Source organism: Lissotriton vulgaris, chromosome 8 (assembly GCF_964263255.1).
Source record: "Lissotriton vulgaris chromosome 8, aLisVul1.2, whole genome shotgun sequence".
NCBI lineage: Eukaryota > Metazoa > Chordata > Amphibia > Caudata > Salamandridae > Lissotriton > Lissotriton vulgaris.
Window position 1 is genome coordinate 1,505,116,876 of NC_141696.1, and position 24,751 is coordinate 1,505,141,626.

The 24,751-nt window shown below is 43.0% G+C and overlaps 1 protein-coding gene across 2 annotated transcripts in view; it reads left to right on the plus strand.

The window, feature by feature from the left end:
* CFAP91 (cilia and flagella associated protein 91) overlaps nucleotides 1-24,751 on the plus strand; it is a 431,267-nt gene that overhangs the window by 34,466 nt on the left and 372,050 nt on the right. The gene's annotated exons all lie outside the window — the stretch shown is intronic.

Sequence of the window (24,751 nt, forward strand, 5' to 3'; positions counted from 1 at the left end):
ATATGTTGCCTTGTGCATACTTGAGAAGACTTTGTTATACACACTTTGTGCACATGCAAGTTACAATGGTGATGTTCTTTATCATTTGTGGTTAGTTTGTGTAGGGAGTTGTGTTGGGTTTTAAGGAAAGGATAGTTAATTGAAAGGGAAATGGGGCACACACTTGTTGTGAGTACGCGGAATATGAGTTTGATAGCTAGCAGGTGAAAACAGTTTATCATGCTTTCATTGGTTAGTGTAGTCCGATCTAGATTTTCAATCACATGCTTGCTAGCAAACTTTGGTTTTCAGAAGTATTCTGATTTCATGATGGGAGCTAATTAATTATTGATATTGTTGCCCTTGTATTCATAGTGTTCATCAAAACTGTTTGTGCTGCTTCAGTTTCTTTGGCAGATGGCCTATGCGTTCGCTAACTTAAAGTTTCTCAATGGCAACAAGTGTGTTGCTAGCATATTCATGTTGCCATGATTCTTGTGCCTGAACATGATTGGCATAAAACATAAGATTTTTAATTTAACTTAGTAGCCAATGAAGCCCTTTTGTGGTAAGTCTGGTCAGATCTTGTTGCTTCCAAATGAGGAACAACCTGGCCTCCTTTTCTGGGCTCATTGGTGTCTGTCCAACAGTCCTACACAAACTATGTTGCTGTATTCTAGTCCTGCATGGTCAGTGCTCTGATCCGCTCCATTTGAATGTCTGTGTAAAGAAGAGTTTGCAGAGTAGGTGTTAGGAAGGGAATGTACACCTGCCGTGAGTGCACAACTGCTTATGAAACTAGTATTTTTTATTTTTTTTACAAATTGTTACATTTCAAACAAGGTAAAAACATTTTACATGGCACAATTTTGACTTTTATTACATGTAACGTTGTAATGCCTTAATGCATATATTTGCCCAAAAAATCTCACAAACCTATTGCCCATGATAATATTTGTTTATATTTAAGGTGACCTGTACTCGTCAAAATTATGACACAAAAAAAAGATGCATGTGTACTGTGATACCCTCAGGTTGTTCTGGAGCAAGCTATAGTAATTTAACTTGTCACAAATATATCACAAAACAAGCATTGGCATAGCCAATAGGTCTTGCCTTTGGGACCCTACAAGTATCCAGCTATGCAGCACAATATCCTTGGTGCATTAACATCAACTGATGCATGGCCAAAAACCCATAAGGTCCCAAAGGCGAGACCCATTGGCTATGCCAATGCTTGTTCTTTTTGGTTGGGTGCTTCATGTGTTTCGGATGGAGCATACTCTGCCTGCAGTGGCTGCTACACACCCTGCCCTGGTTCTCACCTCCTGTTGTAAACCACTGAAGGTTTGGCCTAGAAGGGAAAGTCCATGGCGGGCACTGTCTGCAGAAGCATTCAGATTCTTTGGATTATCCAAGCAACTATGGTTCATTTTGCAGCTGTTCCTTCTAGCCCCCGTGCATCCCAGATGCAATATGCGCATGCAGAATGTTTTTTTTTTTAAAACAGATTTTATTTGTCATGATTCACATATATTGCAAAGCTCCGGGAACTGGAGACTGCTGCACACATTAATAGGTCGGCAATAACATCTTAGACTTTTTTTAGATAAACGAACAACTCCCCCCCCCCGTTTGTGCTGATGCTGCCACTTATTCACAGTAGAAAAACTTAATAAAGCTTGCCAAGTCCATCGAGACACTCTATTCTCACAACCAATGAACTATCTGTCAAATCGTTGGGAAGGCGGCCCTCTCCGGCGGCGGGTCTAAGTCCAGACCACGGTAGTCCGCCCACCTCTTCCAGATCTTAAAGTGCTTTATTAGAGCACCCCCTGGCCACGAACACAGGTTGCTCAAGTCCCATACAGAAGTCCATGCCGTTCTTCCAAGCAGTCAATCAGACCCCCCAGGATATAGCGGCATGGATTAGCAAATTTAGCGGCACAAAAATGGAAATTTAGCTGCACAAATATGGAAATTAAGCGGCAATTAAAAATAACTTTATTTGGCCATTTTTCCTACAACAAACACAGATATCTTCGTTTTTTTAGTTATTTAACAACATGAAGCTATGTGTGTATATTAATGTAAGCATTCCTCCATAGAAACACTCTTGATTGTGGGTTTAATTAATTCCCTTTTCCTACAGCTTGAGCCCCGCATAAGGCTCGAGTGCCCCCTTCTACATGGGCATGCCATCAATATTTATATATAGGTACCCACCCTCACGTGCCCGCGCTCGTCAAACTGGGCGCCTTGGAGTACAGTACTCGAGGTGCTACAAAGCAACAAGCATTGGAAATGCAATAGGTCTCGCATCATTAGAGTTAGTGCTTTTAGAATTGTTCATGGGTTTTTTTTTGTAAATCTTTAGCATTTTTGTTTCCTGTAGCCAACGCTCTATAAATGTCTTTTCATCCATTCACTGGCGAGCCAATGTCATCTGCAAGAAAAAATACCGTTTCACCACTAAAAACATAATGAGCGGAGCTTGCCAAAAGGATAAACAGATGTTAATAAGTAACTTTAGAGAATTGTAATCAGCAATGAGATATCCACAATACGTCATAAACCTGTGACGACACCAAGGTTGGCGGTATACTCAAGGAGTCAGCCACTCCATATGACGTGCGCATGTTTATGACGCCATAGTGTTCCTATTAGGTCGAGAGCTCCCTCACCTTGTCCCTGGGAAGCAGTAGATCACGAACCGGTGTCCCATCGCAGACAGTACGACGGTCAACTTTTCCGGTGAACGGTTCCCTCACCCACACCGTCACGGCCATCGCACGGGACTGAAAGGCTTTCAGCCACACGTCGGAGACTCAACCACTACCCGCAGAGGAACTCACGGAAAGAAAAACCAAAACAGACGCCCGTGAACAGAGAAGGTGGACTCGCAGGGTAAGCTCCCTAGCAGTTCAACGGAACACTACGTCAGCCGACGCTGTAAATGCGTTGGCCATCTTGGAACGGTCAAGGGTGAATGCCCTTTAAGTGGACGTTGTTCATAAATCAGTCACAACACGGGAAACGTGTGGCCTGTTGTATTTCGAAACGGATTCAGGGAACTTAATTCACGGAACGTGTCATGCAAAGCTGCCTGATTATAGGAGGCTGGGTCGTGACTCGTACGTTTGGTATTCGACAGGCTGCACTGGGTCTTCGTTCACTCGAACGTAAAGAAGGCAGCTGTCTAAAAAGGTCTGCTGCCTGGTGATAGACCAGTAGATGAACAGTGGGGGTCTCTGCACCAAGTGACGTAGCGTGGTCTCGAAGGTATTTTAACGTAGGCGGCAGAGCTCCTTAGGATTTGATCAATCTTTGCATACATATTATAATCTGGGGAGGGGGGAGGAGAAATGCGACACGGCGGGCAGGGGAGGGGGCGGAGCGGGGAGAGGGAACAGACGGAGGGAAGGCAGATAAGGGGAGGGGGGAGGAGAAATGCGACACGGCGGGCAGGGGAGGGGGCGGAGCGGGGGCCTGGAGTGCGGCTGAGGGAACTGATGTGCACGCGCTTTTAAGCTCAATGCGCATGCGCATTGAGCTTAAAAGTCACGGGCACTGCAAGGAATCGCCACGATTCCTTGCAAGTTGGGTAAAGAGTGGATAAGCCCCCATAGTCTCGCAAGCTCGATGCGCATGCGCATCGACAGGCGAGACCTAAAAATACTTTATGGCCGCGACATGTCGCACATCTTATTAAAGAATTGGAAACCTAAAATGTTTTGCATTTACTTTGAGACTGCCATTGCAGGTTGTGTGTTAATCAATGGATATTTTGCCTGTAGTTTATGTAATGTGTGGCTTAATAATAATGATTCGAACATAAAATATCTTTCTGATAGAAACAGGTTCAAAATCTGTCTGTACATCTTGTGAAGGACAACAATTTAGTGAGTGAACAGCCAACAGAAATGGGCTCCTATCCCAATGTCCAGTAAGCTTTTGCAAATTCTGAGAGAAATGCCTCAAACTATAATTTACAATGAAAGGTCTAACTCCTTATAGGAAATACAGAAACAAAAATACGTTTGCACTCTATTTTTGAAGCACATTTTCTTAAGATATCTACGGATGGGCTCGGGTGTCATAACTTTCCTTCCGGTCCGTTTCCGATGAAATTCTGAGTTTTCTGTGTTTTGCCTTGCCTGGAAACATGGAGCCACGTTTGCCCTCGCAGTTTCTCGTGAGCAGTGCACCCGAGCATCACGCGGGCTCTGGCCTCTCTAGGGCAGAGGCCAAGACTCGCCTCCAGGGTGGGCACACTCTGCCCATTCTCACACCTGGAGCGCACGGCCCAGGATATGCTGCCAGGCTCCGCGCAAAGCAAAGCCCCAGACCCGGAGAGCGTGGGGCCAGCCTTTATGGAATGTTAATAAGGGTTCACAATACTTCATCTTGGTACAAAAAAAGAAGATTCTCATTTCGCACTCCTGCTGTTCCCAGGCACCGAAAATAACCACCCCTATTACGGAATGTTTACTAACATTGCACGGGTGAAAGGCCGAGTCTGTGAGTTACTCCTCCCCCCCTTTCAGAGTATAAATAACACCCATCTCAAGAGATGTGCTGAGCAGAGGGACATTCACTAAATTGGAAATCGCCCTTTCTTTCGACCCTCGGCTCCAGGGGAGAGGGCAGGGCCAAGTGTCCTCTTTTTCTACAACATTTGTCCACGGACAAGACACCAGAAGTTTATCAGATTGATTTTATATATGGTCCTGAGGAGAATCCCACTACTCTTAGGGATTCGAAACGCGTCAACCTTCTTTCTGGTTTTCGTTTAGGCCAATCATTTGAAAATTGATTATTTGAAAAAATGTATGATGACTTAATGGGTTATACAGTGTTTGAATAAGAAATAAGTCAAACAATCCTGTTATTTCTTGTGTTTCCCCTAGAAATAAAAAATAGTATAGGGTGATTCGAATTTTACACATTCTCTTCTCTTTTCTTTCACATTTTTCTTCTTGGATGTATGCTGTATGAAATGTTGTATGAAATTGATGTGTGAATTGGGATTCGATAGATAGATGTTGTTTCTTTGGCACTTACACTTTGTCTTCACTTTTCTTGTAAATATATCTACACACAGTTTTTAATATTTGGAGCTGTCCCCCATTGTCCTATATAAAATGAAGGTGTTTTGACTTAAAGAAATTGGTCAAACACTAAAAGTTTTTGATCATAAAAGAATTCATTCAAAATTAAAATAAAGAATCATTTTTTAGATTAAATTCTGGACTGTACGAGTGGTCTTTAGAGATGAGAGGTTGGTTGCTCATCTCAGAATAAGGTATACGTAGTTGAGCAGTATTGGCATCTGTTTTGTTGATCATAAAGCTGGCGTAGCCTTACTGCGCCTAAGCCAAACCATTGTTGTTGTGTACTTAGCCAGGACCTTGTCCTCAGTATTGAGTAGGGAGATAGGGCGGTAGGAAGCGTGGCTCTCGGGGGGGGGGGGGGGTCTAGCCGGTTTTAAGAAGACCACAACCTCTGCGTGCCGCCAATCCGGGGGGAGCACACCATCCTCACACGCCTCCTCCACAACCGGGCGGAGGTGTGGGCCCAGCTGCACAAAAAAAAGCCTGCAAAATTTGCAGGGAAAACCGCTGGGCCCCGGAGCCTTTCCGGGATTCAGCTCTCCCAGAGCTGCGCCCAATTCGTCATCGGACAGGGGCCTATCTAATTCCTCCCATACCTTGTCCGAGACCGACCGCGGGGGAAGATCATTAATGAAGTGCCAGGCATTCCTGTGGTGCTTATAGCTCCTCATAATACGCCGCGAAACTCTCTGCGATGGCCGTAGGCTCAAGAAATGAAACTAGTACTTTTACTTTTAGTTTGGCCTTGGCATCATGCTCATCTAGTGTGTGCGCAGAGACCTAGTGTAGTGTAGTGCAGTTCCTATATTCCCAATAGGCTCTGCACATTGGAATAACATAAACAGCAGTGTAGACGTAGGACTGAGGTCATCTAGGTCTCTACTGACTATGTTAGACTTAATTAGTATTGCCAGCTAGCTCAGAGGTCACTAGAATCTTTCTCGAATGAATAGGGAGGGGTTAACTTCCCTGATTTAGACAAGAAGGGATTAGCTTTTGACAACCATATAACATGACAACTTTGCTCCCCCAGAATAAGGAGTGTATCTCCAGAGTCGTGTGAAAACAATAGACAGATATCACATTTAGTCAATCGTGCATGCTTAATTTCACCAGGGTGCACAGAAATAGACAGACGGGCATTTTCAATAAAAGGTGTTATTTTATTGAGCAGTCTTCTTTCTCATGCAAGAGAAATGAATTGCCACAATTGCAATACTTATCATGAAGTAAAGTGCGTACAGTAAAAGGAGTATTATAAAATAATACTGTAAAAGCATTGATATGGTTTCTTAGCCATAAGATACTTTAAAACGGATAAAATATTTACATACATAAAAACATTGACTAACAAACTCAACTGGTGCTTCTAAGATACGCCTACCCCGGTGTACCTGACCTAAGCCTAATACGTGGGAAGGAGTACGTAAGTTGCAGTTTTAAGTTAAGTTGGGTTTTTCGCCAAGAATCTGAATCAAAAATTCTCTCTAAGGTTTGAATCAGCTCCGTACCTTGGTTATAGAATGAAGGAGGTCTTGTATCTCGTTTTTCAGGACTCGATCTGAGGTAATTGAAATTTTTATGGTCAAGTATGTCCCCTAACGTGTACCCCTTCGTCTCCATGTACGAGTTTAAAGTGCATGTAACTTCCCTCCGCAACCGAATCTGAAGACGCAAATACATTTGCGTCCAACGTTAACATGTCCTCTATCAGATCCACCATGAATGGATTGATAATTCCGTTCCTAACTATGCCTTGCCAACGTCTTTACATGGTGCACTTTCCCGTTTTCCTGGCTCTGCAGAACCAGGCCCTGATTTCTGCCATTGAACCACTTTCTGTCTCTGTCTCTGTCTCCGAAAGCTGTAACGTGAAGATGCATCCCTGACCTCTGCCTTACTTCCTGCCAAGCGAAGCGGTGCCTGGCTCGGCCTGGCCTGCCTGCCAAGCAGTATTTTGCCTTCAAGTTATCAGTATAGCCAGCTCAGCCTCCTCGAAAACACATTCCTGTCTAGTGAAATAGGTAAACAGCTCCCCGGCTGCAGAGCAAAGGGCCAAGCCTCCCTGTCTCCCTCATGAAATTCATAGCTCCCGTTACCATGGAAGGCCCATGGCCCGCGCATTGCACTTAAACACATATGCATCCAGTATAGAATAGCCTCTGCCCGAGAGACCTTTTACTTCAGATTACACCTACCCCAAATACCAGATATCAGACATGTTATAGGAACAGGTCGATCTGACATGCCAGACGTCTGTCTCTTCTACTAGTGCTAAAAGTCAGACCCTTAGCTTTCTCCAGATACACGTCAATCACGCGTCATACCAGCTGCGCGCGCACCCAGGTGACAGGTCTTAGCTGACTCTGCAGAATTTTCTATGTAACCACCCACTTATGACACTTTTCTGTGACGTTTCCAGCACCCACCTTCGTGCACGCCTTTGTACACGCCTTTTTGCTACGCACATTCACATGTCACGCCTACTGTATTCATTGCTATTGCACCGTTATACTATATATGTCATGTACTGTTAATAAATCGTTGACATCTTTTTGCCATCATTGCATATACCCCCGAACCCTTGTATTGATGGAATTGATTTCCATGGCTCGAGCCATTCTGAATTAAAGCCCTTAAGACTCAGACACCCCGGACTCTGCCTCTCATTTGATTGAGCTATTCTTTTACTTGTCATTATACGGAAAAATAGTATACGGTAAATTATATTTACCACAGATCTCCCAGTAACCCGCAAGGGTGACTGGAAATCACCGGAGCTGGATTTCTCGGCGTGAGAAAAGGCAGCTTCTCCAGTGTGTCAAAGGGGAGTGGCGCTTCCTTCGGCTCTCGCATCAGCTGGGCTTCGGATAAGTAGATAGCCGCTCTGCTCCACACCACCGTGTGTTTGCTTAAGGCAAGTGTTGGTATATTTATACCTGGAAGGTGCCGTGTTTGACGTAAGGTTGGGCATAAGACGTCAATAAAAGATGTCACTAAGAACCGACTGTTCCTTTAATGCTTGCAGGAGTTCAATGACAAATCAAAACAAAGACATGGGGAATTCCCAGATTGCTGAAGGTTTGGTGTGTCGAAAGAACTCGTTGTGCTCTCTAGGAATCTAAGGAAGTAGCCTTGCCGTATTTGGGCTGCGTGGGCTATTACTGAATATGGGCAAGATTCGTACGTCTTCATTAGGACATGATTTATCATAACCGCTTGAAGGAATATTTAATTAGAGTCCTAGATACATTCACAACACACACTCAACGTATAATGTCCATCATTACTAAATACTAAGCAATATGTAAACATATAGGTATGCATGTGTTTTCCAACCCACCCCAAAATACAATTAAATGCATTTGAAATGGTATAGATACACGAAATGAGTATTATACTGTACGCTTTCAAGCAGAGTTATCATTCAGGAAATGCAAATATAAATATAGGCCGAATGAATTGCAAAATTACATTTATGAAATGGCTCTGAATACAGAAAAAAGGGTTGAGATCATTCCATCACAAAGTTAAATAACATTGTACATATGCTAGAGGCTGATTCAAAATATTGTCTCTAGAGTTTCTAAAAATAGAACTTCTGTTCTCTAAGAATAGTTCTACTTTAAGCAGAGTACCATGTGCCAAAAAATGGTAAATATTTTGGAAATTGGGGGAAAATAATTTCGTTCTCAGGAAGGGAGAAAAAATTAGTGTCACTGTCTTTTTGGAGTTCTGTTTATCAAACACTGAAGGCCAAATTCAGAGTTCAGGGAACACTGTGAGCTTGTTTTTTCAAATATTATTCTCGTTGTTAGGGAAGAACATTACTTCTGATAGGCCGGTAAAAAATTCATCTACAACAGTAGGTGAAAGTTGGGCCTACTCCGAAAAGGTGGAAATATTGCATATGTGCGATGCATTGCCATCATCGATGTCCGGATCAGCAATGTTCACAGAAGGTTGTACCTGTGTGGTGCCGCTTTCATCTCGTACCTCACCGCCACTTAATCGTAATGGTGAAGTCTCAACGAATGCCGCCATCAGAATAGGTAGCCGCTGGGGACAACACGTTGCATGAGTCGTTACAGGACAAAGCAAAGCGTCGATATCCATTGGTACTGCTGATGGTAGTGTAAGACAGATGTCCAACACGCATTCTTCTCCGCATAGCAGACAACGAAGCACAGGTAAGATGCAATTCTGCCAAATTGGTCTGAATGAAAGAAACCAGGTATTATTCAGATCTCTTAGCCCGGCCAATCCGAGGACCTTAGTGATACGGTCTCGATATCGTATTGCTAGGATCGTTTCTTCCATCGTTGCCAGAGGTTTGTGTGTTTTGGCTTGCCATATCGGAGCAGAAGGAACAAAAATAAAATACCTGCTACGAGTCCCAAAACAAGAGGCAGGCCACCGAAGAGCGAATGCACAAAATTCGGGAAGATACCAAGAACTGCTTTGAAGGGTGTTAGCAGTCCCGAAAAAATTGTCTTAAATACATGTGCGATGCCACTGGTATCTGACATGTTTAAGATTTGACTTAACATTTCTACGAAATGCACCGGATAATTTGTCGATAATAGGGTATGTATCTCTGCCGCTGTCCTTGCAACTTGCTGGTCATATGTCTCTTTGGACGAGGTTAAAGGCATAGTTGTTTGTAAAAGAATAGACTTCATTCTGCTTAAAGTATCAATTCGAATAGAAGAGATAATCACATAAGGCCATATTGCCGCCTTCATGTCTGGATTGCTGTTTGGATACAATACTTGCATACAGCAAATGACCCTGGCCGTCACAGTTACGAGATAGGCCTTTCCTGGCTCCATGCCACAGCAGCTGTGATCGCTTATTAAAACGTAGCTACCGTTGGAAAGCTGTCTGAAAAATGGCTCTATATGTGTAGTAGGGGTGCCCTGAAGATGACATGAAAGGTTGTTCGAAGAACCTTCACAGGCCTCATGCAAGTTAATACCATGGCACAGGAGTGTACTGCTTAGTGATTTTTTAGAATCATTGCCACTAAGAAATAACTATTTTTTTCCTTCACTGTAACATTTGTGTGTATAAGGTAAATTCCAGGTCGATTTGATGTATCCTTTACCCAACCTTTCATACAGGCCTACTGGTATATATTTTTGACAGTATTGAAACTGAAAAGTCGTAATCGGGATTGTAATGGTACCATGTATTATCCATTCAATGACAGTTCTTTCTGACATTGTCAATGGTAATCTCTCAAGTTTTTCAATGCTCAGTATCGTATAGTCTGCTCCATTTTGTGCCAAACTGATTTGTTTATCAGTAAGGTTAAAGATAGAAAACAATGACGTTGTGTTGATTAAACGCCATGGCACATAGCCTGAACACAGGTTTTGCAACGTCCAGCCTAGCTGTACAATCGAACGTAATTAGGACTGGCCATGTTGTAACATTAGCATGTCCTACTCTATTATATCAATAGCAGATGATACGATGCTGTCCAGTGAATAGATTCTGGAGGACAGAGTCGTTAACCCATTGTCTACTACAGAAAATGATTTCTCCAAATTGATACGGTCAATTACCCGTATTTTTTCTGCAGTTTCAATTTGTTTCAATTTCCAAGCTTCATTTTAAGCTGCGTATATACCGGCGTATATGAAACGTTTTTGACCCTGTTTGCGAGGTCCCATTATGAAATCTCGTAAGTCAGCACCTTCTTTAAGTAAAGTTAAGTGTTGCTTTATTTCGGGAAGTGTGGATTTCTGTAGCCACTCAAGGCATAGTTTTCCTACACTATATGTTGTTACTATCCCTGGATGTTGTCTCTGGGAATATCTAGGGTCTGGCCTGTTCTGTTTGAACCCCTGTATTTTGTTCAGGAATCTATTTTGACAGTAATTTGTGTCTATGGGCCAGATCAACCATTTTTTCCAATCAGGATTTGTTCTGTTTTGTTTTAACACCTTGGCTGCTAATGGTTTTCCCCTCCTGTGCTAACATTCCATGAATCCCATTATTCATGACGAGCTCAGCTCGTCATAAGCACAGCTCAACCGTGCCTGAGCTCGTCATGAGCAGCGAAGGGGTTAAAATATAGGACACGTCTAACCCCTCACCTGTAGTGGTATTTCTATCAGACATAGGTTTCGGTATAGACGGGTTGTTTAAATCTTTTATCTTAGCTAAGCCAAGACAGGATGTTTGCTGAATTGTATCATTCAGGAATATTATTTGTTCTGGGATCATGCAGGCTCTGAATAATGCTTCTAGACCTTGTACCTGCCATTCTTTTGTTCCCCAGATGGTTTTTGTTTCAATGTTGTTTTTCCAAAACTCAAAACCAAATGTTGACATTTTGTCATAAACATTTTCAGAATAAATCAATCTAGTATTTGTCAGCATGGTTTTCATTCCTGTCTTATTTAACATCTTGAAATAAAAAATTTCTGGATCAGTGTGATTAAACCCTGAAAAGTATGGGAATTTTTCATAAAACGTTTTTGAACTGCCTATTTGTGGTGTTGGACAATGTTCCCACTGATTATAAGTAAATCCATTTCTAGGATTCGCAGACTTATGCAGATAATGATGACCATAGTGGTTATAACAGTATATCTCTTCATAATTCGATGAGCCCTGTAAATAATCATGTTCTGTAAATTTTGCTGCCATTTCTAAATCTGACATCATATTATTAATATTTTCAAAGTCCCAATCATCAGAGAAAGAACTTGGTGTCACAAAGTCACTTAATGAAATCTTGAATTGATGTGGATACTTCAAGAGCTCTACCGGGCCATAGATTTCATAGTCAGTTCTGTCCCATGCTATACCACCAGGTATAGGCTTTGCTGTGATGTTCACTGAAGACAGTTCTCTTTTCTCTATGTGAGAGGATTTGTGTGGTTTCAGGACCAAGTTGAGGTTCTGACTTGCTGTGTCCATTGTACTGTATTTTCCATCAATAAATTTACCCAAAATTAAAACTAGGATTAGCCAAAGTAGAAGGATAAGTACACCTAACACAATCCATAGTTCAATCCAAGGGGAAATCAGATATGTTTCTTTGAGTTGATGAAAAAGTTCTTTAATTTTCATTTTGAAGGTTTTTGTTGCTGGCTTGTCTCCATGTTCCCTCGGATCATCGGAAAAGTCATCAAAGTTGATAAAGTAGCCAGATGCAGTTCTGTCAATTGGTGGGATTGCTTCCGGATTTCCATTGATCTTTGCATTTTCTTTTGTTACATTTGTATAGTCCGAGGCTACATCGTTGTAGACTGGTGTTTCTTGAGCTGTTGCAAATTGGGTTTCAAGAGGCAGAAGTTCCATGGCTTTGTTGCATAGTTCTTTTTTATTCACTGATGGTTTATCGAAAGTGATTAGTCTTTCAGTTTGAACCTCTTGAATTGTAGCCAGTTTTGGTCTTCTGCTATTTCTTGGGAGTCCACTGGGCCTACTACTAATTATTGGCCACATGATTATGGTTTCACCAGGTTGAAGGAAACAACTCTGTTCTCCTTTTTACCAGCAAGTGGCGGTAGAACTACTGATCTTGTTCCGCTGACAGCTAATACAGGTACTGCTTTTCTGTAAGAAGGCCCAAATTCCTTCTTCACCGCGATCTTTTCTCTGACCAGATCCCCAATCTTTGGATTTCAGACAGGTCTTGCTGGGACAGGTGGTTCTTAAGTGGTTGTTGGCTTAGCTTTATGTTACTTAGACTTTTTCTTGTTTCATTTAAGTCCTGTAAAACAGCCAAACGATCTTTGATATCAAAGGTTTTTTCTTCTACCACTGAAGTATGACTATCTAAGTCCTGAATTCTCATTCTAGTGCCGAACAATAGTTCGCATGGAGTGAACCTTTTAGAGAATTTCATGGCAGATTGTTAAGACTACGTTGGACACTTGTTAGATGTTTGACCCACCCATCACCCGAACCTAATACCCTCTCCGTTATAGATTGCTTTATGTCATGTTTTTTTCTTCCCACAACCGCATTTCCCTCAGGATGGAAGGGAGAAGAGTACCGCAATGCAATGCCCATGCTGATCATGGGCTCCTTGTAAGCTCGATAGCTAAACACCGGACCCTGATCAGAATGTAGCATGCCAATTTCGTATGTGCCGATAAAGACTCGCAAATCTTTTATAACAGTTCTGGCGGCAGCCGAGCGCTGGGGCCACATCTTTAGTGAATCTAGTCTTAATAATTATGGGACCGCATTTGTCCGGTCGGACGTCTGCGCATAGATAGCCTGATGCTGTCTAATAGTGGTGTCTGGGCTGGTGCTTGGTCCGGTTCACAACTGCAATCTCTGTTGCAGTCCTCACAATTTATTGCAAAATTATAAATTTTTACGCTCATTCCAGGCCACCAGTATTCTGATTGTAATTCTATCAGAGATTTCAGGATCTCTTGGTGCCTCAGAACCAATCCCATGTGTGCTTCTTGTATCAAGAAGATTCTCCGGTTCGTGTTTGGAATTACTCTATCCCCCACTCCAGGGATTCGAGCAAACGGAACGGAGTTTGCATCAATTATGTATGTATTATTGAGTGGATAGTTAAGAGGTAATGCCGCATAGTCGCCTTTTAATGAGGCTTTTACTGCCAGTATGGTTTCTCCATCTATTTGTTTTTCTGAACGCTTTTTAGTGGCTACGGAAGCCGGTTGACCAGCCGCCGCTGTGGCTCTATCAGCGAATGATTTCCCTGCAACGTGAACGTCATCACGTGGATGACTCAGTGTATGTATCACGTGAGTCTTTTGTAGTTCTTTCTGTAAAAGAACTACTTGTTCCCAAAGTTTTTATGCTTTATTGTGGCACCTGTGTCATCTTTGTAACTGTTTTGAATCCAAGTCTGCAGGTTCTTATTGTAAGATTGGATGCAGTAATGAGAATCGCACACTATTAGTGTGGGGAATTTGCGATCAGCATTTTCAAGCGCCATCTTTAGGGATCTTATTTCAGCTCGCTGAGCTGTACAGTTTCTGAATGATTCTGTTTTAGTGACCATTGGTCTAAATGTACCTAAGCTCCAACGACCTTTAACAATCGCGTACGTGTTGTTGTAAATTTGCTTTTCTACAACAAAATGTTGTGCAAATCTGTCTGTGTAGATAACACAGGTGTATTGTTCTAGAGGCAGGATTTCGGTCGGCAGAGGATATTCGTATTCCAGATTTTCTAGCTTTTTCATATTCAGATCAAAATAGTGTTTCACGTCTTCTGCAGCAAGAGAATTTTCCCATTGTATCCATTTCGGATCTAATGCCACTGCATGTAGATTGCGTGGGCTTCTCAATGCCTCAATGGCTGATTCTGATGTATAAACAGTTATCCTCTTGCCTTGGGCTAGGGCTCTTTCTCTTGCTACAGCAGTTTGAATTGCTGTCAGAATTTTTTCTGTAGAACTGAATTTCATTTCAGCCTGCGTGTACAAATGTGAAGCTATAGGTAGTTTCTCCCTCATTAGAGGTCAGGTATGTGAATCCGCATCTTTCTGGGATGACTCGGATTACCAGATTGCGTTTGTTTGCGCGTGTTTGCAGTTTTGTTTTAGTTAACTTGTCTGTCTGTAATGATCTCAAAATTTCTGTGTGTTTTTGAGTCCAATTATTTGGTTTGAAATCAGGTTTTATTAATTCGTAGAGAGGTTTAACCCTCTCTGCATAATTTAGAATGTATGTTCTTCCGAAATTCAGGAAGCCTAGTATTGATTGTAAGTTCTTCAGCCTTTTAGGTGCTTGGAGTACTGCACATTTCTCTAAGAAATTGTCTGCTAGGCTTTTGCCTTCACTTGATAATTCATATCCTAAAAATAGGACAGTTAGATGGGCTATCCTTGACTTTTTAAAGTTGAATTTGTAACCTTCGGATGCGAACCCAAGTATTATGGTGTTCACTCTTTTCAAGTGAGTCTCCAGGTCATCGTCTGTAAGATAGATGTCATCGACATAGGATAATGCCTCATCATCATACATTTGTAGTAATTCTGTTACCCTTGCTGAGAATATTCCTGGGCTATTCTTGAATCCCTGTGGGAGTCGGCAAAATTATTTTTGCGACCCGATTATTGAGAAAGTGGTCAAATACCTGCTTTCAGGTGCAATGTTTTGACAGAAGAATCCATTAGAGATGTCTAATGTCGTTTTATATTTTTTGCGCACAATGTTATTCATTAGTGCTGCACTGTGAGAGTTTTGGACTGCAAAAGTTTTACAGCATGAGTTTAAATGTCTGTAATCCAAAACTAGACGATATGAATCATCTGGCTTGGAGACAGGAAAAAAAGGATTGTTCATTTGTAAGGTGCATGTTTCAATCAGCCCTTGATATTCAAGTTGATCTAAGATCTCCCTGACTTGCTTTTTAGCTTCTTGTTTAACTGGGTACTGTCTTTGTGCAGTAGGTTGATTTTTCAACTGGATTTTGTGGTGAGGAGAATCCTCATCCCATCCTACATGATTTTAATATAAAGCAGGAGCTTGGACCACTGCCCATTTTCTTGCAAATGTGTATTTTTTATGAATCGGGATATGATTTGAGAAGGCAGGCATAATCATTTCTTCGCCATGAGGGCACTCCTTGACAAACTCTGGTGATCAGTCTTTTTCAGCTAACAGGATGTCATAGCCTTTAGAAAGATTCTCCTAAAAGAGGCCTTTTATTTTCCTAGTTTTATCTCCCTCTATACGTAATGTTATTTCATATAGTTTATGGGGCACGCTAACTCGCTTGTCTGCAGTTTCCACCTGAATGTATTCATTCGTGTCCACTGTCTCCAGAAGATTCATCAGGATCTTGCGAGCTATGGGCACTTCTGCTGCGCTGTCTAGCATTGTCTGGGCCCACTCTCCGTTTTTCAGTTGTGTCCTCAGGATTCTCGGCATGTTTAATTTTAATACTTGCTACCTTCTTTCTGGGAAATTGTGATTTTTTACTTTGATGAGCAGGATCTTTGTCTTTGGACTTGACGTGCTCTTCCTTGTGTTCTGACCATCCTCTTCTTTCCGATTTCTGTGAGGAAGCCTGAAAAGATCGAGAGGGACGTGTATCAATATCTTGATATCTGTCAGGTTTTCTTAATTTATCCCTATCTCTAAGGTTATATCTTTTTTCAGAGGGCTCCCTTTGGGGAGACTTTTCCCCTCCTCCTGGAGACTTATTTCTCCGTTGGGTAGACCTTCCCTGGGCTGAAATTGGTTTTCTCTTGGAGTAGTTTGTTTATTACCCTCCAATTTCTTCTTTTGAGAATTGAGATTGTTTTTAATAAAGGTTTTTTCAGGATTTTCAATTAGTTGTTCTAATCAGTAGTTTGTACTGTCAAGTGTGATTTGAACTAAATCTCTATATGCTTTTGTTAATTCTTTTATTTTAACTAAGAGTTCTTCGCTTGACATTGTTTCAATGTCTGGGTGTGGTGTGTAGCTGGCTAGAACCGGCCACGTGGTTCCTGGTCTACCTAGTGGACCGAGCCTGGTAATGTGATTTTGATGTTTTAGGGCGCCATTTAATAAGAGCAGGTGCTCTTGGTATGTTAGCGGAATTTCAATTTCCTTGAAAGGAGAGTATTCCTCTGGAGATTCCGCTACTTTATAGTAGTGGTACTCACGTGTCACAGTATGTGCTGCTGGAAAAGTTATCCAGGAATAGAATACCTCTGTCTGCCGATACTCATGTGCCCCTACCACAAATACAACTGTACCACCTCTTGGTGATACCCCATTTTCTATAAGTTTTATAGTTATGGCTTTTCTTATATTGACCGGGATGAGTTTTGCATCAGGGTCGGCATTTTGGAGGACTGTGTCCTCTACTAAGAGTTGATCTGCTAAAGCCTCTCTGTCTCTTTCTTCTTCACTTTCCATCATTTTTACTGACAGAAATTTCTTTGTTGCAGATCAGGTGCACAATATTTTGGAACACTGAATCCTTCAACGTTGACTATACCGTAAACTAATACATAGGATTCTCATCCTACTAAGTTTCGGCGGATATTAACCTTTCACCCACTCCAGACGTCTATTGGAGTTTTTACGGGAGAAAGGGGACTATGTGAAAAGCACGACTGAGATACTCTAGTATCTTGCGTTAGATTATTGCCTTACCAAACGTTGGGCGCCATGTAGTGTAGTTCCTATATTCTCAATAGGCTCTGCGCATTGGAATAACATAAACAGCAGTGTAGACGTAGGACTGAGGTCGTCTTGGTCTCTACTGACTATGTTAGACTTAATTAGTTTTGCCAGCTAGCTCAGAGGTCACTAGAAACTTTCTCGAATGAATAGGGAGGGGTTAACTTCCCTGATTTAGACAAGAAGGGATTAGCTTCTGACAACCATATAACATGACAACTTTGCTCCCCCAGAATAAGGAGTGTATCTCCAGAGTCGTGTTAAAACAATAGACAGCTTTTTCATTCAGTCAATCGTGCATGCTTAATTTCACCAGGGTGCAGAGAAATAGAGAGACGGTCATTTTCAATAAAAGGTGTTATTTTATTGAGCGGTCTTCTTTCTCATGCAAGGGAAATGAATTGCCACAATTGCAATACTTATCATGAAGTAAAGTGCGTACAGTAAAAGGAGTGTTATAAAATAATACTGTAAAAGCATTGATATGGTTTCTTAGCCATAAGATACTTTAAAACGGATAGAATATTTACATACATAAATGCATTGACTAACAAACTCAACTGGTGCTTCTAAGATACGCCTACCCCGGTGTACCTGACCTAAGCCTAATACGTGGGAAGGAGTAAGTAAGTTGCAGTTTTAAGTTAAGTTGGGTTTTTCGCCAAGAATCTGAATCAAGAATTCTCTCTAAGGTTTGAATCAGTTCCGTACCTTGGTTATAGAATGAAGGAGGTCTTGTATCTCGTTTCTCAGGACTCGATCTCCCAGTAACCCGCAAGGGTGACTGGAAAACACCGGAGCTGGATTTCTCGGCGTGAGAAAAGGCAGCTTCTCCAGTGTGTCAAAGGGGAGGGGCGGCTTCCTTCGGCTCTCGCATCAGCTGGGCTTCGGATAGCCGCTCTGCTCCACACCACCGTGTGTTTGCTTAAGGCAAGTGTTGGTATATTTATACCTGGAAGATGCCGTTTTGACGTAAGGTTGGACATAAGACGTAAATAAAAGATGTCACTAAGAACTGACTGTTCCTTTAGTGCTCGCAGGAGTTCAATGACAAATCAAAACAAAGACATGGGGAATTCCCAGGTTGCTGAAGGTTTGGTGTGTCGAAAGAACCCGTTGTGCTCTCTAGGAATCTAAGGAAGTAGCCTTGCCGTATTTGGGCTAAGTGGGCTATTACTGAATATGGGCAAGATTTGTACGTCTTCATTAGGACATGATTTATCATAACCGCATGAAGGCATGAATCAGGAATATTTAATTAGGGTCCTAGATACATTCACAACACTAGGCCTGTCCCTGGTAATACAAGGTCCAGAACCAGTGACCTGGATGGCTGCACCAAGCATGCCCTCATAATTAGCATTGGACTACTGTCCATGCCCTGGGTGTATTCTTATAAATAAGTGTTGCAGCCGATTGTGTTTTATGAATCATTAGTATGACCAGACATTTTTTCTGTGTCATGAAGAGGAGAGCCTACTGGCTCGTCTTAAGTAGAGTTCCGCTGTTATGTGAGACCAAACACCTTGCACTGACATTCCAAGTATGTGTCAAGTGTGTGTATTTGCAGCGTGTGTGTAGCACCTGTATGATAGTAGGACTCCATGAGTTTTGTGAGTCCGAGTGCTGGTGCCATTGGAATTAATTTTGGCTGCCCCTGGTTTAGCATGGCACAATAAACTGAATGAGGACTGCTTCCCAATATTATCTAAGTATAGTCAGTGCCTGCATTCTTGTGGCTGGAGGATGGAGGCCCAGACATTGGTGTGAGGGTTGTTAAAGACAGGGCTTCCCATTGATAGTCAATGAAGACCTTGTTATCAAAGGGCTGCTGATTAGTACTTCTTGACTACTGTCATTTAGTAGATGATGGGGTTGAGGAATAAGACTGCAGTTTGTGTTGTTCAAGCTTAGGACGTTTCTAGGTAGGCTTGCCCTTATGTCTTTCCCTGATTACTGCTTCAGAAAGGCTGATGTCAGTCATGTGCAAAGATCTCAGATCTCATTATTCCCTTATTTTGGATACTTCTGCATGGTGTCAGCCACATTGCTCCCTGCTTTGAGAGCCATCAACTAGTCTGTCATACAGCCAGAAAAATTACATTTGAAAGAGAATGAACCCAGAACCAGTTCTGATGCCTCAGACAGTTGATCCACATCAAATGTTTATTAAACTGGCTTCAAAACCACTTCACTTTGTTCCAGTTGCAAGTTCTTCTTCACTAAGGAAGGGAATGCTCCGCAGACTACTTGAAGACCTGCTGGGTGACCAGGGCTGGCGTCTGCATTTGTCAATTCATTATGATCACCCACCTGCAGTCAAGTGACCTATGGCATCTCCAATTCAAACCGCTGAACACACCCGTAGTGGTGGACACAGAAGACACTGTCTTCACAGAAATAAGTTTGACAGCAAGGCCATGAGAGTAGTGAATCACTGCTAAGCATGCCAGTGAAGATTCCCTTGACAAGTGCATGTGTGGAAGAGCAGCTGCTCTGATTCAGGCGGACACTGTGCATGCGCCACATGTTCACACTTAACCATGCTTCATAACTGTATTCTTTTGAATCCAGTACTAGATACTTCTTTTCACTGACCTGCTGTTCCTGGTTTCTCTTGCTTTCAGGTCCATTGCCTTCGCCATTCAGGTCAGTGCATCCTGCACTTACCCTCACTGCTATTTCCATGCTTCTACCACTTTTCTTTTATAGCCATTTCTGTTGTTTTTCTCTGGAATTGTGTTCATGTTGTAGTTCACTTCATCGGGTCTTCTTCAGTTCAGAGTTGTGGTTATCCTTCTTCCTGGCTCTTTGCTCTAGTTTGACCATTCGTCATGAGATAGTTCGGAAACTGCAGCGTACCATCTCTGGCCTCATTCAAATTAAAAATTAAAGAGTTTCTTATAAATATTTCTGGTAGAACTTGCTTCAATATTGAAGGTTTCTGCCTCAAATCTCTTTGGTTTTAGGCAGCATGACAGCCAGTTTTCCAGAGGTAAGGGGGCAATCAACTCAAGTCTTTACCATTTGCTGAATAAGCTCAAGGTCTGTCTGCCTGCTCAGAGACGGAAAGAGACTACTTGACCCTGAAGAAACAGAGGCTGTCCATGAGCAGGAGAATTCCCTTGGGAGGTGAAGCTGGTTTTGGCCTGTGTTGTGAGGGATCTCCAGTTCTTTCACTGCAGCTCCTGCAGTGGAAAGTGTAATCTACCCAAAAAGTCTTTCCTTGCTGCACGGTTCCCATGGTGCACTAGAAGACTTGGTATTCATGCTGCCCGATTCTCCAGCAAATCCTGCAGTGGACATGATGTTGCCCCCAAAGCAGAAGCTGATGTAGGCCTGGAGGCCGCTATGGCTCAAGAAAGCACGGTCAACCCCCATGTAAACTCCCGAAGTCTACAATTGTACGACAGGCTTTCAGGCAAGGATATCTGATGAGCAGGCGTGCCTTGCTGCTTCTGCACTAGCGCTCCAGTCTTAAGTGAACCGCACCGTGCTGTAGTGTCAGCAGAGGCATTGCTGAGAGCTCTACGCTACTTTTTTTAAATGGTCCCTTTAATTTGGACACAAACTCTTGAACTGAGCTGTGAACTACTTCAATCATATGGAGTCATAGTGATCTGCACTTGTGTCTAATCTCGGTCTATTACTAGGATAGAAGATCTATAGACACTGTAACAACTTCTAGAATATAAAGAGGGCATCATGGTCGGTGGGCCACTTTACAAGCACTTCAGTTGTATTTTCAATTTTGCACCTGAGCCCCATTGAATTGTTTTGTTTTATGTTTAGCTGTGATATTAAAGCACTTTATTTTTTAATGAGAAAATTACTGAACTGGACACGTACTTATTGTGTCTGTTGGTTGACTGTTTAGGTCTGAGCTCTTGCCCCCCACACTAACTCCCTGAGAAGCCTTTGACTGCTCGCCCTCTCTACCCTGAGGGTCAGGTGTGGAAAAGGTGTATTAGGCCCAGTTACAGAGCCATGGTATAACAGACCACAGGAGACGAGTGGCAGATGTCCACATTCACTGCAGCTCCTGTCTGACCTGTGCCTCCACGATGGGGGTCTGACAGGACTATTTGAATGATAGTCCATTGGGCCACTGCGCTAACTTGCATTGGTCATCTCATGATTGGCATCTGGATTTGACAATGTGCGACGGAGTGCATATTAGTTGAAGTAACAATAGTGAAACATTGTTTGACTTTGATACTCAGAACACATGGACTATTGTGTCTCGGATCACTTGCCCAAACAGTGGGTGTATGGACAGGCTAGGGCAAAAATACCCACTTGAAGGCTGGGCGCAGAGAGATAAAGACCCTGTCGTAGAACAACGATGTAGGTGAAGTTGAAAGTGTCTGTGTGAGTAGTTTCAATAGTTTATTTTTAATAACCTTGTTCTAAGCAAATGATACAAAAACACCCATGCGTTTTAGAATCTGCATTGCTATGAATAAACATTTGATTAAATACAATTTTCTCATCCAGAACCCTTTCCCTTAACTTCTCCTACAACCTAATCTTAACTCAAACCATATTTTCATGTGTTACCATTAACACAACCCCCAAACCTACTGCTCACTCTCACCCTGCATTAAAACCTGTTTGCTTTCCATTGTTTGCATCTGTTTCCTTCTCACTGTTTTTCACTAAATGCATTTTTAAATAATTTATTCACTGCATGTAATTCTAATCAAATAATTCTAACTGACTACTGGTTAATGTTTGTAACCTTTTACTTGGAACAGAAAAATGCTCTACAGGAGTTTAAGATGGTTGTAAATAGGGGCAGGCTTTGATGTTAGATATGGGATTAAGGCAATTCTACAAAAAGGGTAGCTGACAAATTGATGCACACATTAATTTATAATGGATACAGATGTAACAGTGGCGTCTCTAGAAATTAATTTTTGGGGGTGCATAGGTAACACTGCTTGGGCTATCCACAACGGACATGTATTGATATATGTATATATATATATATATATATATATATATATATATATGTGTGTGCGTTTGCTTGAAATGTCTAAATCTGTGTATTCTGTATATATGTATCATATATATGTATATTTATTATATGCATATGTATTATATATATGTATATGTTCATTATGTATATAGATATATACTTACAAACTCTGATTTTACCATTTTAAGCAAGCAACACTGCTTTGCAAACAAAACATTCAGTAGCAACGGTGGTGGGTCACAATAAGGAGGTAGAACAAATAGAGCAGGGTCTCTGGCCCCACCTTGCCCCCCACTTAGGATACCAGTGAGAGGGAACATCAGTAAATTTGATGGATAAGAGTTTACATGTATTTGAGAATAAACAGTAACAATCTACAGGTCATCCTGAGGGCAAGCACGTGGGCAAATGGCTAATCACAACTATCAAGTTTAGTTATATCATATGTTCAAATAAGGCCCAGAACCACTCCAGTATGAGACTTGGTGTTTCCAGGCACCATTATAGAGACTCATTTCCAGAGTGAGTATCCTGGCGGCCAATACAGGTGTCTCACATCTGACGCTCCTTTACAGGATTTAGGGCAAAGTAACATTGTCAATTTACCTGATAATTCTTTCCTCAATAGGAATTTATTAGCTTGCCAGGATCCCAGAAGTCATAGAGCCAAGTTCACGTCCCATAAATTTGAGTGTGTCGGTTCTAGACGTAGTGATAATCATAATCCCCTGAGGAGTCTACATACCAGCGGGTACCCTGTTAAGGGGAAAATAATCCCCCCAAATTGCAGACTTGCAGCATTGATAGTGTGGTAAGCTAATCCCATGTCTACTTCTCCCGATCAGCGATAGCACTACCGGCAGCTCCCCTGACCCCGCAGCAGTTCTCCCGCCGCCGCACTCCGAGGCCGCCGAGCGAAGAACTACAACCCCCAGCATTCCCAGAGGAAGAGCCCCCACATCAGCAGCGCGCCTGGAGGCGCTTCAAAACGGGCTCAGCACCGGCAGAGCAGGGTGCAAGTGATATACCTGGGGGCATTTGAGGAGGATTCCTGGCTTCTCCCAATCAGCGACAGCACTACCGGCAACTCCCCTGACCCCGCAGCAGTTCTCCTGCCGCTGCACTCCGCGGCCGCCGAGCGGAGAACTACAAACCCCAGCATTCCCAGCGGAAGAGCGCCCACGTCAGCAGCACGCCTGGAGGCGCTTCAAAATGGGCTCAGCACCGGCAGAGCGGGGTGCAAGTGATATACCTGGGGGCATTTGAGGAGGATTCCTGGCTTCTCCCGATCAGTGACAGCAATACCGGTAGCTCCCCTGACCCCGCATCAGTTCTCCCGCTGCCACACTCTGTGGCCGCCGAGTGGAGAACTACAACCCCCAGCATTCCCAGCGGAAGAGCCCCCACGTCAGCAGCGGGCCTGGAGGCGCTTCAAAACGGGCACAGCACCCGCGTCGCGGGACCGCGCGCGGACTGAGCCGGGCTAAGCCCGGGCAAAGGGCGGGCCCTCTGTGGCTCTCAGAGGCCGGGTCGGGCCATACTATTGACATCTACGTCCCGGGAAAACCAGCGCCCCTTCAAACTACAACTCCGAACTGGGCTGCAACTATCCGTATGTTGTAACAACATATATATCCATGTTTGCCTCGATTACCATATCACTGTGCAGTATTGTAGCATAGGCAACCTAGCACATTAGTACATCAGCTTCCATGAACAATGTCTCCAAAGGGCGCAAAGGCAGATAAGGCCAGGATATCCCTAGAGGGAGGGTCTCTAAGGGGTACGATTGAGCAGTATCTTACAAAAGCTGCTTCGCACTTGGGCAGGAGATTGAAATGGCTGAGCGCCGTTGTTAGACCTGTCTGGCTTTTTGGCGTAGTCCCTCCTATATTTTTTTTATTTAAATGTCCCCTTTTTGCCCCTCATACCCTTGATAATTTTTGTCCACTGACTTTTTATAGGTGTTGACCAAGGGGATAGGTGTTCTTTTGTCCCTCATAGTTTTTTACCTCAGGCCCAGAGGCCTGTTCTGTCAGGAAACTCCTGTAATTCACAAAATGGAGGGCCCTAACTGTTTCCAACTGCCACATCTTAGACTGCCCCATAGGATAACATTAGGCCTTCCAGAACCTTCTGGACCCTTCTGGACTCTGTGGGGGTTGTCTATAAAAGGGCAGGGGTTGGGAAGCCATTTTGTGCTGACCAGAGAGTGGAGGAGTGAGGCAGTGGTGAGAGGAGGAGGACGCACTGGGAGCAGTTAGTTTTTCCTTGTGACAGACAGCCACTACAGGGAGACGTTCCCCCTTCAACCCCTGACCAATCCCTCCCAACCACCTTCTTCTGCTGAAGAGATCGATCTGATTGTGGTGGAAGCCCCCCTCTAAGCCTTGGCCCCATTGATCCCTAGCGGAACACTCTTGCTGGGAGACTTTCCTAATTTCCCTGTGACAGAGCTTCACCTACCAGCGTTGAAGAGGGAGCAGATTCCAGCCAAGTGTGGCGCTCTGTGTTTTCCCAGAAGCTTTAAGGGAGAGGCAAGTTGCTGC